Genomic DNA, 17,863 nt, shown 5'->3' with positions numbered 1-17,863 from the left:
AGAACCACCAGTGAAATTCTTCAGTGCTACGGGAACATGGAGAGTTAATTAGGTACCTCCTGGTGTGGAAAGAACATAGGCTGCCCTTTGTTAATGCAGGTGAGGCTGGGACAGAGCAGAGCCCCCAAGCCACAGGTGAAATTCTCCTGCGCTGTGGGGACATGGAGTGTTATTTAGGTGCCTCCTGTCACGGAAAGAGTGTCAGCGACCCCTCGTTGTCCCAGTTGAGACTGGGGCATGTAATGCAGAGCCCCCAGCCACCAGTGAATTCTCAAATGCTGCAGGGACACAGAGCATTATTTAGGCACCTCCTAGTGTGGAAAGAGCACCAACAGCCCCTCTTTGCCGCAGGTGAAGCTGGAGCATGTAGTGCAGAGCCCTCAGCCACTGATGAAAACCTTATTGTTACAGCAGGCTACCACTGAAAGTTGTTACCAAGAACATGGCTGAAGAAACAAGAATATGTATTGCTTTGACATCAGGGCAATGACAAACTGAGCCCTAAAGCAATCTGCCACATCCCAGGCAAAGTAGAGACTCAGGTTGAGGGAGGAATGCTGGAACCAGCCCTGTTGCTCCACCAGCTGACATCTTCTCTGTCTAAAGCAGCTACACACTGGTCTTGACAAGACATTCTAAACATCCATGATAAGTGGCTCTCACAATCAGTGTCAGACGTGCTGGCTCTTTGCTCTGAATGTCAGAACAGAGACAGGGGCTTTGTGTTTGGGCTAAGAAAGAATGGGGAGGTCAGAGGGGAAAGGCTCTATGTATAAATTTGTTTTTTAAATATTGGAATTGGGTGTTGGAGGACAATTTCTGTGAGTGGTGCGGAACGGATGGCAAGATGTCAGATATTTATTTTATAATTGAGTTGGGGATGGTGTGGTAACAAGAGTGCTGCAGGAAGTTTACATGGCCTGACGTATTTTTATACCCCAGGGTAGGTAGGGTACTGAGAAGGGTGGTGAAGCACCTATCAGAAAGGTGATGTGATTTGTTTGGCAGAACCAGGAATAGATTAATTTGAAAGCATATCTAGGGGAGTGGGCCTGAGGTGAAGCCCTGTTGTGCATAGTTCTCCCATGGATCCTTTACCACTGCACAGCTGATCCACGAGTTAGATGAACTGACAGAAGGATTTAATGGGGGAAATACATACTATAAATTTTGAATGGGTAGGTATAACAATAATGTGAAATTTTCCACATTGGGATTCCAAGTACCATCAAAGGCATTGCAAGCTTTGTTCTGATGTCCCTTTGAATCCTTTACAACTTGCCAATGATAATTCTATGTAACGTATGACACATTGAGAGCCATTAGCACTGGATTCTGAATCTAGCTATTCACTACTATGACGTACCTAAGAGATGCATTCACTACTCTAGAGCTCCCCCTATTTCCCCTGTGTCTCCAGAGATGCAAGTGAAGCAGCAGAAAGATGGATGACTGTTTTCAGTTTCACTTGCCTTCTCTCAAGCTTCTGTAGACCTAGGCAAAGCACAGGAATGTAGGTGATGCTCTGTTGCTGCCAACAGCTATCAACCCTGTCACAGACCTTCCAACACACATAGTTCCACCCCATATCACACAATTCAACTCTTCTCACATGGTCTCCTGGTTTGGAGCAGATATCACAGGTGGGAGATAACATGAACTGGAACCCCCTGTACAGCGTGGCTTCCAATTCATGTTTAGAGGCTGGGCACTGGTGATGTTCATGTTTGTTTTTTGTTTGTAAACTACCCAGGACATTAGCAGCAGCCTCAGAAGCTTTTGTTTTTGAGGAGAATCAGGGGTCAGTTCTTGGCAAAAAACCTGGCTTCCTCCCAATGACCTTGCACCCTCATGCTTTCTAAACATAAAAGGGTTACATTCCCATTCTCTCTTTAGACTCCATCCCTTTAAGATCCTCTCACACAGTGAAATGTATTTGACAGTTGGCAAGCTTGCTATTAGCCATGGGTTGTAGAGGGCAACCGCTGACAGCGGGACTTCAGGCCTTGCTGACACCACTCTCAGAGAACCTTTGTCAGGACCGTGGCTGCTCTAGAACTCTGTTTGGCAGAAAGGAGAGAAGGAACGGAGGGCTGTGGGAGTGTGTTGCAGGATATTTGGTATACATTTTAATATTTAGATATGGAAGAGGGGCAATAAAGAGAGGGGTTCCTTCTCATCTGCCTTCACCAGTTTGTCAAGTCTCTGAAAACATAGGTGAGGCAAAGGAATGCAGGCAGTGTTTTGCTGCCAACCGCTCTCTTTCCTGTCCATACTACAGGGTGCAAAGACCCACTGCCAACAAGGAAATTCCAGGCAGAGAGGCATGTTGGTATATGTTGCAGAACACCTGGTATTTAGGCATAGGTTGAAGAGCAATGAAGAAGCTTCGATTATTTGGAAGGGAAAATGATGAAGGTGGTGTAGGAAGATGGCAGTATTGCAGAAGTATTTTTTAGTTGGCTGCAGTAGGGAAAAGATGGGCTGGGAGAGGTGTTTGGAGGGAAGTAAAGGATGTGTTCTGAGGCTTGGGGCAGAGCCAGGTAAGACTATGGGCCTCATTACGAGGTTGGCAGTCCAACTGTCATCCCACCAGCCCCGTGGCGAGGAGACTGCAGCGGAGTTGACAGTCTCCCCCCAGCCCTAATTACAAGGATTCCCTTGGGCTGACCAGCAGAAACCTCAGAAAATTGAGGTTTCCACCAGTCAGCCCAGAGGAAGCCTTGCCTAATGGAGCCGAGGCCAATGCCATCGCACAGAGGCCCTCGGAATACACACTGTCTGCTGCAGCAGTTTGCATTCTGAGGGTGCTGGGCAGGGGGGGCACCTGCAATGCCGATGCCATGGGCAAGGTATGCACCTGCACTGCCCACGGGCATGGGCAGTGCAGAGTTCCCCCCTGTGGCCCTCAGCACTGGGTTTCCACCAGTCTTTTCATGGTGGGATCCCTGGCATGGAAAGGCTGGTGGAAACAGGAGTCGCGATCAGCATGGCGCCACCTGGTTCAGCGCTGCCATGGCTAACCACTACCACCAGGGACGTAATGTGGTGGTCAGACCGTCTGGTGTGCAACTGCCAGACTCGTAATGATGGCCTATATTTTGTATGATTTCTTTTTTTGGTAAAACTTTCTTTATTGAATTTTTCTGGGCAAAGAAGTAACTTTAAGCATTACAGCGTTACCAAGACCATAATCCCACAAAGTAATGCCAGCAGTAAGTACAGATGCCAGCATGAAGATCTGTCACACATTTTCATAAGTAATACAAGAGAAGTCATCATAGTTATTGTCATGAAATTATATAACAACTTGAAAGAAGAAAAAAACAAAACAAAAACAAGTACATGCCAATCGAAAACCCTCCTACCAAACAACCCTAATTAACTGGAACAACTAAACTGCATGTCTACATGGTAGTGGTATGTTGGTCTGTGACTTATAGTGAGTAAGAGTCGAAGGGCGGGAGGCCCATAGCTGACCGAGCCAGTAGAGGGACTGAGCAGGTCCGGAGATCTAGAAGTCAAATCTGAAAGAGGTGAAGTGCTCTTATATGTGTGGGACAGGAAAAAAAGTGGGAATCCTAAGGAAAGGAACCGCAAATAAGGAAGGGTCCCCAAACAAAGTCAAAACATTTTCCAGTGTCAGTAAGAAAATCTGTCACCTGTTCAATAGTGAGACTCTGCAAGAGTTGGGCATGCCATTGTGACATAGTCAGGGCACTGGGTTTCTTCCAGGCTGCTGATAAAGCCATTTTGGCTGCCCCCAAGCACAACAAGAGAACACAGCGGTTAAGAGATTTGTCTTGTAGTACTAATAGGAGAAAGTTCTGTGTGTGCGGACTAGGATATCCCAAAATCTCCCTCAACTGTTCCAGAATCTCTGTCCAGTAAGGTTGTATCACAGGACAGTCCCACCAGATATGTTGGAGATCTCCCAAGAGGTTGCTGCCTCTCCAACAGCGATCCGACTTGTCTGGATAGATTTTATGCAATTTGGCCGGATAGAGAGACCAGTTGTATAGCATATTATATTGCACTGCCCTTAGTCCAAGCAATCTATTAAATCTAGGGATGTCGTACCAGAGTTTACTCCATTGATCCAAGGTGATAGATTTTCTCTGCAAACAAATTTTTCTATAGGGAGTAGGTCTCTGGTGGCAGCCAGTCGCATTTCAGGTTGCATTACCTACTGCTTGGGTATAATGGTATATCTTGCTGGTGGGTAAATTGAAATTCCGACAGCAATTTTCAAAAGTAAGAATTTCCCACCCATGGAAGGGCTCAGATATAGTAAGGCAGCCCCCTCCTTTCCATAAATCAATAGGCCCAGGTGCTAAGGCCGGCTGAAAAACCGTATTATAATGTATAGGTGTGTGTGGAGAGGGGAAAGTTGTGAAGTCCTGTGAGTGAGTTGCAACATCCCAGGTCTTCAGAGTGGTTCTAGTCAGGGTGCTTGGATAGGAATTCAGCAGTCAGTCAGACTTGGGTTTCCACAGGATATCCCAAATCGTTCTCCCTGTTACCGCACTATCTATATGGAGCCAATGTTTGTCGGATTCTCTCATTCCGATATAACCTGCAATTGCGCAGCTCTATAGTAGAGTGCAAAGTCTGGTAGAGCCAGTCCTTCTGCAGCTCTGGGGAGCGTCAGCATGCGAAATGGTACTTGAGCCCTGAAGCTCTGCCAAATTTGTATGGTTTCTTAACGACTCCTCTACCCCAGCGCTGTTAATCTGAGTAGTGAGAGAGAAACTGAGGGGGAAATAAATAATATCACACTGTAGATACTCATCTATGGAACAAGGGGATGTTTTCACCTTGGAGCGCTGAGTTAACTCAAAGACAACGCTAGCTTTGTCTTTGTTGTGAATTTGATATAATTCAAAAACCCCTTGGTGAAAAATATTCCTGTCAGTTACAGTTATCTATATGTAATTCTCTATGTAATACATAGGATTCTGCAACCCTTGTATCAAAATCTATTCTATAATTTCTTTAATTAGACAACTTGTGACACACGCAGCCGCCTGTTATAAATAAATTACATGACCACTCACTTTGCCTGCTGCCAGAGCTTCAGCCCAGGGAAATCACCTGTCAGGTCATAAAGCCTAATTCAAGCAGCTGTTGAAAGAAGAATTGAAACTAAATCTGGTTTTTCTTTTCTAAATGTACAGTGACAAGCAGAAAGGAGATATGTGTGACATGTTTATTTTTTGAACTCCCTAGGTAATTACAGATAATTCAGAATCTCTCTGCATGTTTCCGTACTATGCCATGAAAATGACTTGTATTAAACATGTTCTAATATCTTTTTGCGTCAAATATCTAATTGCTTTTTTGATGTGTTTAATTGTATTCTTCATGTTTGCAAACATGCTCTCTCTTTCTTAAGAGAGAGCTATGCAGGTGATGGAGTGACCACATAATTTAAGAAATAAACTACCCCCATACATGGTACAGATATTGCAAATCACCTTTGAATGCAACTCTGCCTTCGGCCTCATTCCTGTATATGGTCATAGAACTACTCAGTGACGTGCAATAACCTTATAATGTATGACTGTCTAGTTGTAAGATAAGTGACCCATATATTACTGTCTAGTTGCAAGATAAGTGATCCATATATTACTCTCTAGTTGCAAGATAAGTGATCCATATATTACTCTCTAGTTGTAAGATAAGTGACCACCTTTAATAATAAAATTACTTGCCTACTTTTCTGCAGTAAGTTATCACAGTTATATTGTGAATCAACAATGCCAGCAGGCATTGTTAATGGTAGATCACAGAGTAGAATTACACCTCCTGTTTAACCCCTTGCACTCTAAATATTTATGAATTCTATTGTTCTAGAACTGAAATAAACAATGAGCTGTCCTGCTCTGATTTTTAGTTCCATGAAATTCAAAGGTCATTAGCGGAGAAGGAAACATTTGGGCAAGTGTTTATTTTTTGCACTGCTAGAGTATTATTTCAAGAAAGCAGGAATCTCTTCTCATTTTACGACTTAATCTCATCTACAGTCTTTTTTCAAAGAGAGACATAAAAAAAGCTTAAAATTTTGTTTTTAATAAATAATAGATTGCATTACAAGGTGTTTATTTACCATCTCTTTGCCTGAAAGATTGCGAGACCAATGATTAGAGAGTATTGGGGAAAAGTGACCATGTATTACAGGCAATAGTGAATGTTGGGAGATAACAGGGCACTTAAAGTTAGTGCAGAATACCATGACCTTATGAAAGAACTTCCTCATAATGAACAGTGGGGGGTACTCTGTGCCATATATGATTACTTATGACATTTTCAAACTATTGTACCCTGATTAATCAATATAAGAATTACATTATAAAGACACATTTTCCTCTCATCTTCTATTAAAAAAAAATCATTAAAAAAACCCTTATCGCTGGATTACATAACCTGGGTAAAGCAGACTTTAAACCCTACAACTTTTGATTCATGCGTTTCTGAGAAACTCATAGGTGCAAGGTGCAAAATCTCTTTTTCCGCGAATTTCTTTTGATAAATCGAACATTATCAAATTTAACAAAAACGTGTTTTGTAGATGCTAAATTACTCAGAAGCAGTATTTTTACTTATACCATTTCTACACAAGATTATAAATGGGGCAAAAAAGCTGCACAGTTTTCATAGCCCTTATTTTTCAAACATGTCTGTTTCGGTTTCTACCGGAATGTAGGCAGTACGACTTTTACAGCTCTACAGCACCCTCCAAGGTGAAAAATATTTTTCTTGACAAATCGATACCAAAGAAACATACCAGATAATAATAGTACAAAATTTCCCCTCATTGATTAACCAACAACTTTTGACTATTCACCATTCTCGTGAGGATCTGGGTGTACTATACGATATGGCTGTGAGGTCTTATCGTGCAGTCCACTCACAAATACCATTCTTGGGTCCAGTCAGGCTCATTTACCTAACTTTAAGCTCAGCACTGGGTAGCTGTGGCTGCATGCAGTAAGGTTTGGCAAAGGAACTTAGGAAATATCTAACAGCACCAAACATCGAAATAAGAAAGTCACACGTGAAACAAATTGTACACCAATTTATATAAATAGATTATATGTTTATGAATATTTAGAGACCTTAATGAACAAAGTCCACAGGAGGGTTCCAAAGATACAGATTTTAGAATAAATTATTACTTTTAAATGCAACAGCAAACAAGCATTGGTCAACAAAAGGTTTGTAAACTTTCAAAATGTTTGGAAAAGTTTGTTTGATTACTGCAGCCCGGATTGGGCAACCAATTCAGACTGAACAGAGGTCTAAGGGGCCAGAGTGGACACTTTGGACAGTAACTTGGCCACCAGAGTGTTTTTGAGGAGCGTTCCAAACTTTACAGGATGACCGCCATAGGCATCAATGGAGTGGTCCTGATGCTGAGGATACAGGCAAAAGATGCTCATAGGATGCTTTGGTTGTGTTGTGGCCAATGGTGGTGTCTTTGTGGTTGCTCCTCAGGTCCACCAGTGAAGTGGGGAGATCTTAGCCACAGAGACTGCGGTCCCTGTAAGTCCTCTATGTTGCAGTAGCAGGCGAGCCAATGATGGACTACTGGTCACTCTCCACTATGGTTGAGGAAAAATCCTTAGGTGGGGGCTAGTGGCCCTTGGGTGCAACAAAATTGGATTTGGATAGCACTCATGAGTCGGGCAGACACCGGTGCAACTTTTGTCTATTTTCAATTTGTCTTTTTGCAACTGGTAGCAGCACAATGTCTGTGGTGGCTAGAACTTGTCGATTTCGGCTTCTTCAGCACTCGTGTCCCTAGAGCTGGTTCCAGATCAGCCGACTGCACCTAGGAGTCACTACTTTGATCTGGGGCTGGGAATCAACCTTTGCCCAAGCCAGGAGCAGCAGGTACAGCCCAATCTTCACTAGCCTAAAGTGCAGAAGGAACAGACCTTCCAATGTTGCAGCTTCTCTTTGTGCAAGTCCAAGGGCAACTTGGCAGTCCTTTTTCAGTCTTCTCACCAAACCCAACGTGATCTGAGGGGCAGAGTACCATGTTTATCCCAGTAAACTGCCCCGAGAGGATCACTGGGTCACTAGCCAATAGGCTACTGGATCCCCTGCTACCTAGCGATGACGATCCTGTGATGTGTGGCACCTGGCTATCCCAGAGTGCCACATTCTTTCTCCTTTCGAGACCCTCCTTGATTGTCAGGAGCTTGGTAGGTCACCCTAATAGTGTGGCTGCCAGATGGCTACACTCCTCAGGCAGGACGGTGTGGGACCAAGTGTTCCCTCTCTGGCCCTGTCTCCACTTTGTCTGCAGGAACAAAAGGCATCCTGCTCAGTGGTGTTATCGCTACTTCTCTCACAATGGCAGTTTCCCCTTTGAAGTTCGCCTTTTGGACTAACACCCTAGTGGGCATTCTGGGAGAGGAAGTAACACCTCACTCTGTGGCAACTGCCTTTGTTCCTGAGCCTTGGAGTCGTTCGCATGACTCCCCAGGTGGTCAGAAAGCCATCTGTGTGCCAGAGACTTTGTGAGGCCATTGGTTAGCTAGAGTAGAGTGGCAACTTTCTAAATGTTGCTAAACTTTAATTGTGGTATTAAATTCGACCTGAGCATCAGGTCGGATTTAACGCTATAGTTAATTTTATACCTCACATGACCCAGTTAGGTAGTCCCATTCAGGAATGTGCCGGGTTGGGGTGCCAACCATAAACCTCTGTCACCCAATGGGGCTACTAACAACCACAGCAAAACAACAATTTGGGAGTGTTGCCGTTAAGGTATATGAAAAATATATGTCCTACTTAGCAATATACAGCTCCCTGCCATACGGCTCTAAAGGCTTTTCTTCAGGAAGACATAGCCATATTGTTAAAGGAAAGAGTGGCTTTGCCATTGGGGCATATGGAAAAGTCGAGCTGGCAGTGTACACACTGTCCTTCATGTCTGCAGTGGCAGGCAGGGACCCATTTTGTAGTTTGTGAGACAGGGTGGCGCAAACAGTGCTGCAGGCCTCATTGGACACTGCCTTACATGGCCTGAGTACCATATGCTAAGGACTTATATGCAAGTCAGTCCTTGACAATTGGGTGTAGTCGATTCAACATGCAATTTGTACAGGGTCAGAACACTGGCACTGAGGTCTGGTTAGCAGGCCTCAGTGCATTCTCAGAGTAAAAAAACTAGCAGCATCAGTTCAAAAATGTGAGGGTGAACATGAAAAAAGAGGCATTTTCTTACAATCCTGACAAAAATAATTTTTCTTTATGCTCATGACTGAGACCCATGTACATTCCCTGCATTATAGGTCTTGGGAGAGACAGCTTTAGTTGTGTACCAGAGTTTAAAACCAATACACAGAGAGGGTCTTTGTGTCAGCTGCCCTCAGCCACAGGTTTATTTACATCTGTTCTGTACAGCCATTTCTTAAAGCAAGTGTCATTCACATTTTGGAGCAGGCAATATTATTTCACTCTAATGGTTAGCTACTGGCTATTAGCTTTATTAAATTGCCTGCTAAAGAAAAACTTTCTACTGCAGTGGACAGACATTCATGGGATGCACCCCTGCACTGCAATAAAGTTAGTATGTGGTTGTAAAAGTGTTTCCCTACTCTTGCTGATGTTACACCAGTGGTGATATTACACATACATTTGATTATATAGCTGAATTTGTTCTTGAATCTGACGGCCATTTGAGCTCCTAAATAATTTCTTTACCTGTGATGACGTTGCACCGTAGGTACTTTTGCAAGTTTGATTTTGCTTCTAAATATGATACCTCAATTCTACTTTCTTTGCATCAAGAATGATTGTTTATCCAAAGTGATGTGGACTTCAAAATAATTTCTACACACACATATGGTGACATAGCACCAAAGGTTATTTTGGACCCCACTTTGTCGTCACTCATATTTGATGTCTTAATAACGTACATCTTTTAACTTTCTTGTGACATCTTACTAACATGTTCTCTCTCTGTATTATATGACTTTTCTACCAAATGTAATACCACGTATGTGCTTACTTTAAACCAAGGTATTTTTTCACTTATATGTATCTGTGCACCTAAATATTATTTTTGTTCCAACTGTATTTTGCACCTATGTTCAGTTCTGCTGATGCTTCAATAAAGATGCTTTTATTTTTGCCCCAACATGTGAAGCGAGCTTCCTATACAATGTTGCACCAAGGGGGATGTTAGAAATGGGGTCTCCAGTTGGCAGATGTATACACCCTTGTCTAAATAGGGACCACAATCCTAGTCAGGGTAAGTCACACAAAATCCAAATTATCCTGCACCCACCCTCTGGCAGTCAGGCTTAACTTAGAAAGCAATATTTAAAGTATTTGCGCAAAAAATCATCAAACACATAGAGAACACTACAAAAAGACACCACACAGGTTTAGAAAAATATAAGTTATTTCTCTGATTACATTAAGGTCAAAACGATCAAGATTTGATAATCACAAGTTGATATATCACTTTTGTAATGATAAGAAGAGTCTTAAGTCCTTAAAAGCAACAATTGTCCCTTGCAAGCACAAAGTACTTGGTGTGCGTCAAAATTACACGCACGAAGACCACAGAGGAGGAGATTGCGTGGAAAAAGGTAGGCATGCATCGGATTTCTGGGCACGCACAGACGGTGCATCGATTATTTCCACGCGGCAAGGGCTTTGTGTCGAATCCCGTTGCACAGGCTTGAATCCTCTTTGCAATGCGGGGTCTTTTGACTCCCAGGGACGATGCATGGAAGTCCTGGGCATGCATGACTAATTCACAGCTGTTGCGTCGATCCAGTGGGTGATGCAGTGGAGTTTCTGTGGCACGGTTGGCACTGCATCGACTCCTTTTGCAGGAAGTCGGTCTGCATCGTTCTGCTTGGCGATGCATCGATCCGGTCAGCTGTGCGTCGAAGCTCCAGTTGCAACACTGGTGCAGCGTCAATCTCCACTCGGAGAGCTGGGCTGCGTCATTCTGGTTCGGCGATGGAGTGATTTTCCCACCGCTGGGCAGGCTGCGTCCATTTTCGCTGCACAAGGAGTTTCTTTGCAGAAATGAAGTCTTTTTGGCCCTGAGACTTCAGGAACAGGAGGCGAGCTCAATCCAAGCACTTCCCAGCAGAGCCAGAGGCCAGCAAGGCAGCAGTCCTTTACAGCAGCGCAGTCCAGGTGAGTCCTTTGGGCACCCTAGCAGCTTCTCTTGGCAGGTTGCAGGTTCTGGTGCAGCATATCTGTCCCAAGAAGTGTCTAAGTTGGTAGGGTCAGGGACCCAGTTTATATACCCAAAAGTGCCTTTGAAATGGGGGAGACTTCAAAGAGTGGTTTTGAGGTGTACAAGGTCCCCCTTCACTACAACCCTATCTGCCAGGGTCCCATTATGAGGTTTGGCAGTCCATTGTGTGAGGGCAGGCCACTTTTTTTTTAAATGTGTCAGGCCCTCCACCCTTAAAGCCCAGGAAGACCCATTCAGTATGCCGATGTGTGCAGGTGTGACTGAGCATCCTGAGTTTGTGGTCTGGGTGAAATGCACAAGGGAGCTGTCAACCAGCCCAACCCAGACATAGATTTGAGACAGGCTGTAAGGCACAGAAGGATTTTTAGTGCAGAGGAATGCTCACTTTCTGAAAGTGACATTTATAAAATAGTAATATAAAATCCAAACTCACCAGTCAGCAGGATTTTGTATTAAAATTCTGGCCATACTAAATATGACCTATCTGCCCCTTTCTGATTAGAACCTAACACTTAAACAGTATATGAGGGTAGCACTAATGTTAGCCTATGAAAGGAGCGGCCTCACAACAGTGGAAAACAAATTTAGGAGTTTTCCAATACCAGGACATGTAAAACACATTTGTACATGTCCTGCCTTTTACCTACAGAGCACCCTGCCCTGGGGATCATCCAGGGCCTACCTTAGGGGTGACTTATATGTAGAAAAAGGGGAGTTTCAGGCTTGGCAAATACTTTTAAATGGCAAGTCGAAGTGGTAGTGACACTGCACACACAGGCCTTGCAATTGCAGGCCTGAGACATAGTTAAGGGGTTACTTCTGTGGGTGGCACAATCAGTGCTGCAGGCTCACTAGTAGCATTTAAATTACAGGCCCTGGGCACATGTAGTGCACTTTATTAAGGACTTACAAGTAAACTAAATATGACAATTGGGTATGAGCCAATGTCACCATGTTTTAAGGGAGAGAGCATATGCACTTTAGCACTGGCTAGCAGTGGTAAAGTATGCAGAGTCCTAAAAACAGCAAAAACAGTGTAAAAAATGGAGGGAGGCAGGCAAAAGTTGGGGGTGGCCACCCTAAGACTGTCAGGTCTAACACAGACATTTAAACCAAATTTGAAAATGTCATTTTGAAAACAAATGTGTTTTTCTTCCTTTGTGACCTGTGCTTCTAAAAAAGTGTTGTATGATGCCACACCAAGGGTGATTATTTTCATAGGCATGAATTTGATCCTAAACGAGATACAATGCCAATGCATGGACCCCCTTCTAGCTCTGCATGGACACCCATAGCTAAAGCATGCACAGCATAGGGAAACTAACAATCCCACAATACATCACCATACACAAGCAAAAGCTGTCAGGGCAACACCAACCATAGAGGGAAAGCTACGGAAGTACAAATGTCATACATTTGAAGCATAATACATCATTTACATCCCCAATGGTACCCCAGCCAATGTCAGTGGAGAGGAGGGGCCACCACTATCCAGTCCTCCAACAGAAGAGGCGACCAGTGATGACAGTAACGCTTGACTTCTGGATCTGGAGGACCTACCTGGCCCATCCGGGACCACTGGACAGCAGGTCACCCAAGTCCACTCACAGACCTCCACAGAGCCTCCCCCATCAGGAACCAACACCACAGCACCCACCCAGCGTACTTACACCTCTGTCCCTAGCACAGGTCAATCAGCAGTGTGTCCACCTGTACAGAGACCCCAGGCCACCACTCACCCACAAGACAATCAGAGACCTGGGGTCAGTGGCAGTGGGCACACCATTCAGGGGACAGAGGCACAGGCCAACAGGGGCACTGGTAGGATTGCTGTGCGCCAGGGGGAGGCAGGAGCAGAGAACCAACTCTCCAGGAGGCACTCTCCGAAATCCTGGGAGCCGACCAACATTCCCAGTACACGATGGGCCACATCCTTGACAACGTGCAGGAGAACAGGCAGCTGCAGGAGGGACAGTATCAGTGGATCAGGTAGGACTTGCAGGCTCTGATCTCCATAGCAGGGGTGCTAGCAGCCATGGCCAACATAATGAGGGAGGCAACAGCACACAGGCGGGCCCCTACCACTAGCCAGTCAACTGAACAGCACTCCACTTCCGCTGCTGCTAGTGGCCAGGAGGACCCGCCACAGGACCCACAGGCTACCAGCATCCTTCCCCCTGCAGAAGGTAAACCACCCCACAAATGTTCCCTGCAACCCAGACAGAAGCCAGAGACACCTGCCAAGACCACCGCCAGGAAATTAGACTCTCCTGATTATCCCCCTTGTGTCCCACTCAGTCACCTTGTCAACCTTGAACTGTCATTGCTCCCCTTCCTATGTCCCCTTGGACACTGCACCTGTGCTACAAACAGACTGGAACACTACCCTGGACTTGCCTCCATCATCACCCCATTCCATTGCAATTTCCCCTCTATTTCTTAGCACTACAATAAACACCTTTGGATATAACTCGACTACTAGTATTTCACGTACTGAAAATGTGTATTGATTGAAACAGCTACATCCATTGCAAATGAACTCTACATAGTGAGAGCATAGAATGAATGACCTGTTGCTGGCTGTAGTGATCACATCCCAACATTGTTCTCATATCACCAACATCTGTAAAATGATAATCCATAGGTGACAGTAAGTAGAGGTAACAAGTGGGTAATGCCAGCATGCCACTGCCACACAGAATACAATCATCATAGAAATGTGAAGTTGCACTGTCTCACCTGTGTGTCATTGGAAGTACTAACGGATCACTCATGTTCTGTTGTCCACATCCTCATCCTCTGTCTCCTCATCCTCACTGTCCTCAGGGTCCACTGCTGCCACAGGGGCATCTCCAGTCTCCTCCTGCAGAAAAGGAGCATGGCATTTGAGGGCTAGGTTGTGCAACATGCAGCATGCCACTGCTATCTGGCAGACCTTCTCTGTTGATTAGCACAGGGATCCACCTGTCAGATAGAGGCACCTGAACCTGGCCTTCAGGAGGCCGAAGGTCCTCTCAATTATCCTGGTTCGCCCATGTGCCTCATTAGAACGTTCTTCAGCCCTTGTTCTGGCATTCCTCACAGGGGTCAACAGCCACGATAGGTTTGGGTAGCCAGAGTCACCTGCAAGTATTGAGGGACAACATTTAGCCACACATTATCCTATTTGGCTAACAGCAGAGGCATACACCAACATACACTGGGTGGGGACCAAGGCTCACCTAAAAGCCACACCCTGTGCCTCTGTAGTTGGGCCATCACATTTGGGATGCTGCTATTCCTCAGGACAAAGGCATCATGCACCAACCCAGGATACTTAGCATTGACGTGGGAGATGAACTGGTCCGCCAGGCACACCATCTGCACATTCATGGAGTGAAAACTCTTGCGATTCCTGTACACTTGATCATTCTGACAGGGGACGGGGACGGGGACAAATGCAATATGTGTACTGTCAATCGCCCCAATAAAATTGGGGATATGTCCCACTGCATAAAATCCGGCTTTCACTGTGGCCAAATCTTTGATCTGGGGGAAAGCTATGTAGCTGCACATGTATTTTACCAGGTCACACAAGACTCTTGCCAGCACGATTGAGAACATTGGCTGTGACATTCCTGCTGCCAAGCCCACGGTCACTTGGAAAGAACCTGTTGCCAGTTAATGGAGCACTGATAGAACCTGCACAAGGGGGGGATCCCAGTCAGATGACGGATAGCTGAGATCAGGTCAGGCTCCAACTGGGCACACAGCTCTGTGATTGTGGCCCTGTCCAGTGTAGCTAAGTCCACCAGGGGTCTGTACACAGGGGTATGTCTCCATCTCCTATTCATCCGCAGCGGTCGGTACCTAAGGCACACAAGAGTGAGTAGGCTGTCACAATTTGAACAACGATACCACAACAGCAGTCCACATCGTGCAATCATGTTTTGGGACAGTGTAATTTAAAAGCATGTGCCTAATTATCCTGTGACGCAGCAATTATCGATGGGCCTGTTCACCCTCCCTGAAATGGTGACCGCCTGTCCTGTGTGAAGGGACAGGTGGAAGTAAGGAAATTCTGCAGACGTGTGCTGTGGCAGTAGGCGGTCGTGAACCGACATGCAATTTCTCATTGGCTAATATCGGGCCCTATGGGGTCCAGTGGCCAATGGAGATCTATGCCAGCGGTGACGGTGTACACCGCCACTGAAGTTTTCTATCTGATTCCTCACTTGTTTCCTGACCTTCCACAGGAGAAGACCTATACTGCATGTGCTGCTGTGACCTGTGTCTGGAACCTACCATGGCCCATGTGACCCGGGAAAGGGCACCAGCCTTCACTTCGGAGGAGTTGGAGCAGCCGGTGGATGGGGTCCTACCCCAGTACGGACTGCTGTATGGCCCTCCAGACCAACAGGTTAATATACTGTGGGCACAATGTATGTGGCATGAATGCATGGAGATGTGTGTGAAGGCATCGTGTAAGGGTGGGTGGATTGTCTGTTGGCAGTGTACATGTTGTGAGCTGGCCTATATGTGTGCCAATGGTGATGGGATTGGGTATGGTGGGCCATGTGTGTGACAGGCTGGACTGCTTGGTTAATGGAGTTCTCCTGTATGTATTACCCCTGCAGATCAGCGCCCTCAAAAGAAGGAATTATGGCATGCAGTAGCCAAGGACGTGCAGACCCTGGGGGACTGTGGAATGGGGAGCACCCACTGTTGGAAACGATGGGAGGACCTGAGATGCTGGGCACGGATGACCGTGGAGGCCTAGCTGGGGATGGCCTCCCAATGCGGAAGGGGTGACCGTTAGACCGTGACCCCCTGATGGCCCGCATACTGACAGTGGGATACCCTGAGCTGGATGGGTGCTTGAGGGAATCACAGCAGCCACAAGGGGGTGATTACAGTGGGTATCATTACAACTTATGGCTGGTGGGGTGGTATCCAGGTGGTGGTTGTGTGTTAGTGGGTGGTCCTAAGGCCAGGCCAGGCCAGGCATTGCAGCGTGTGTCCTCTGAAGGGTAATGGTTACATGGCAAATACAGGTAACCTAGCTTGTTAGTATTCACTTCTAGACAGGGTTGCGTGGGTCCAGGTGTGATGTAGTTGGCAGTGTGTGCTCCCCGTCATGCCTTAGTGACTAGCCATTTCACTGGTAGTGCAATGCATAGTGCGTAGGCCTGTTCCCTGTTTGTGAGGGTGCTGTGTAAGCCAACGGTGGTGTTGTTGCATTCATTGACCTAGTGTATCCTTTGTCTCTCTCACCCCCTTTCTTGTTTTGTCTTCCTGTCCTTGTGCATTAGCATCATCTGACGGAGGAGCAGGGGCACCGTCGACAGAGGGCGCTACATCCCAAGGGACCCAGGAGGCAGAATCCACTGACGCCGAGGGAACAAGTGGGACGGAGGACGAGGGGGCACCACGGCGGATACTGGAGGGGACAATACAGACTGATACCTCCTCCGATAGGAGCTCCCTGGTTGTGGAAGACAACTCTGTGACCACCCCAGCTGCAGGTACAGCCGCCATGCCCCATACCAGCACCGCCCTCCCTGTAGCCCCTCAGCGTGTTTACCGTGCCCGCTCACCCAGGAGGGTGGGCATCTCCTTCACCCCAGGCACCTCAGGCCCTGCCCCTGTGAGCCTTGCTGCAGTGAGTGAGGAGGCTATTGACCTCCTGAGATCCATCTCTGTAGGGTAGTCAACCAGTGTGAATGTCCTAGATGCAGCAATGCATTCCTGGAGGGCATTCATGGTGGTTTGGTGGCCCAACAGAGATCGATTCAGGCTCTGGCCTCCTCTCTGATGGCAGCCATTGTACCTGTTTCTACCGTCCCCCCCCTCCGACTTCCACTTCCCAGTTCCATTCTCCTCAACCCCAACCCATCCCAAGCACACTGTCAGATGATTATGCACACAAGCCAACACACAAGAGTGGCATAGGCAAACACAAGCACAACACTTCATCCCACAGGCACTCACACAAACACCATACCGTTGCAAACACGACAACATCCACAGCCTCCACTACCTCCCCATCCTCCTCCTCTTCCTCCTCTACCTCCCTCCCAGTTACGTCCACACTCTCACCTGCATGCACTACATCTACACTCACTATCAGCATCACCACACCAAGCAGAACACACACCACACTGGTAGACACGTCCACAACAGTCATGCACGCGTCCCCTATGTTCTGTTCCTCCGTGTATGTCCCCCCCCAAAGGACACAAACGCAAGCACTCAGACACCCAACAGCCATCCACCTCACATCAGCATACAGCCCATGCACCTGCACCCAAATCCAGCATCCATACACCTCCAACCATCCCCATCATCCAGTCCCATTACTCCTCCCTCCTCCGGTCCCTAAAAAGCTTTTTCTTTCCCAACATGACCTCTTCCCTACTCCTCCTTTCCTCTCCCCCCGTCCTGCCCATACCAAGGACACAGCCCAGCACCTCAGCCAACCAGTCCACAGGGACAGTGGTAGCACCACCTACACAAGGTGGAAGGGATACCAGACCTACAACACTGAAGGGGAAGGAGCCAGCACTACCAGGGATGAAAGGGAAGAGTCCTGCACCAGCTGTGAAGAAGTGGAAGGAGCATGAACCAGCTGTGAAGAAGGGGAAGGAG

The sequence above is a fragment of the Pleurodeles waltl genome, chromosome 7 (genome assembly GCF_031143425.1).
Source record: "Pleurodeles waltl isolate 20211129_DDA chromosome 7, aPleWal1.hap1.20221129, whole genome shotgun sequence".
Classification (NCBI taxonomy): domain Eukaryota; kingdom Metazoa; phylum Chordata; class Amphibia; order Caudata; family Salamandridae; genus Pleurodeles; species Pleurodeles waltl.
Note: the sequence above shows the minus strand (reverse complement) of the source record.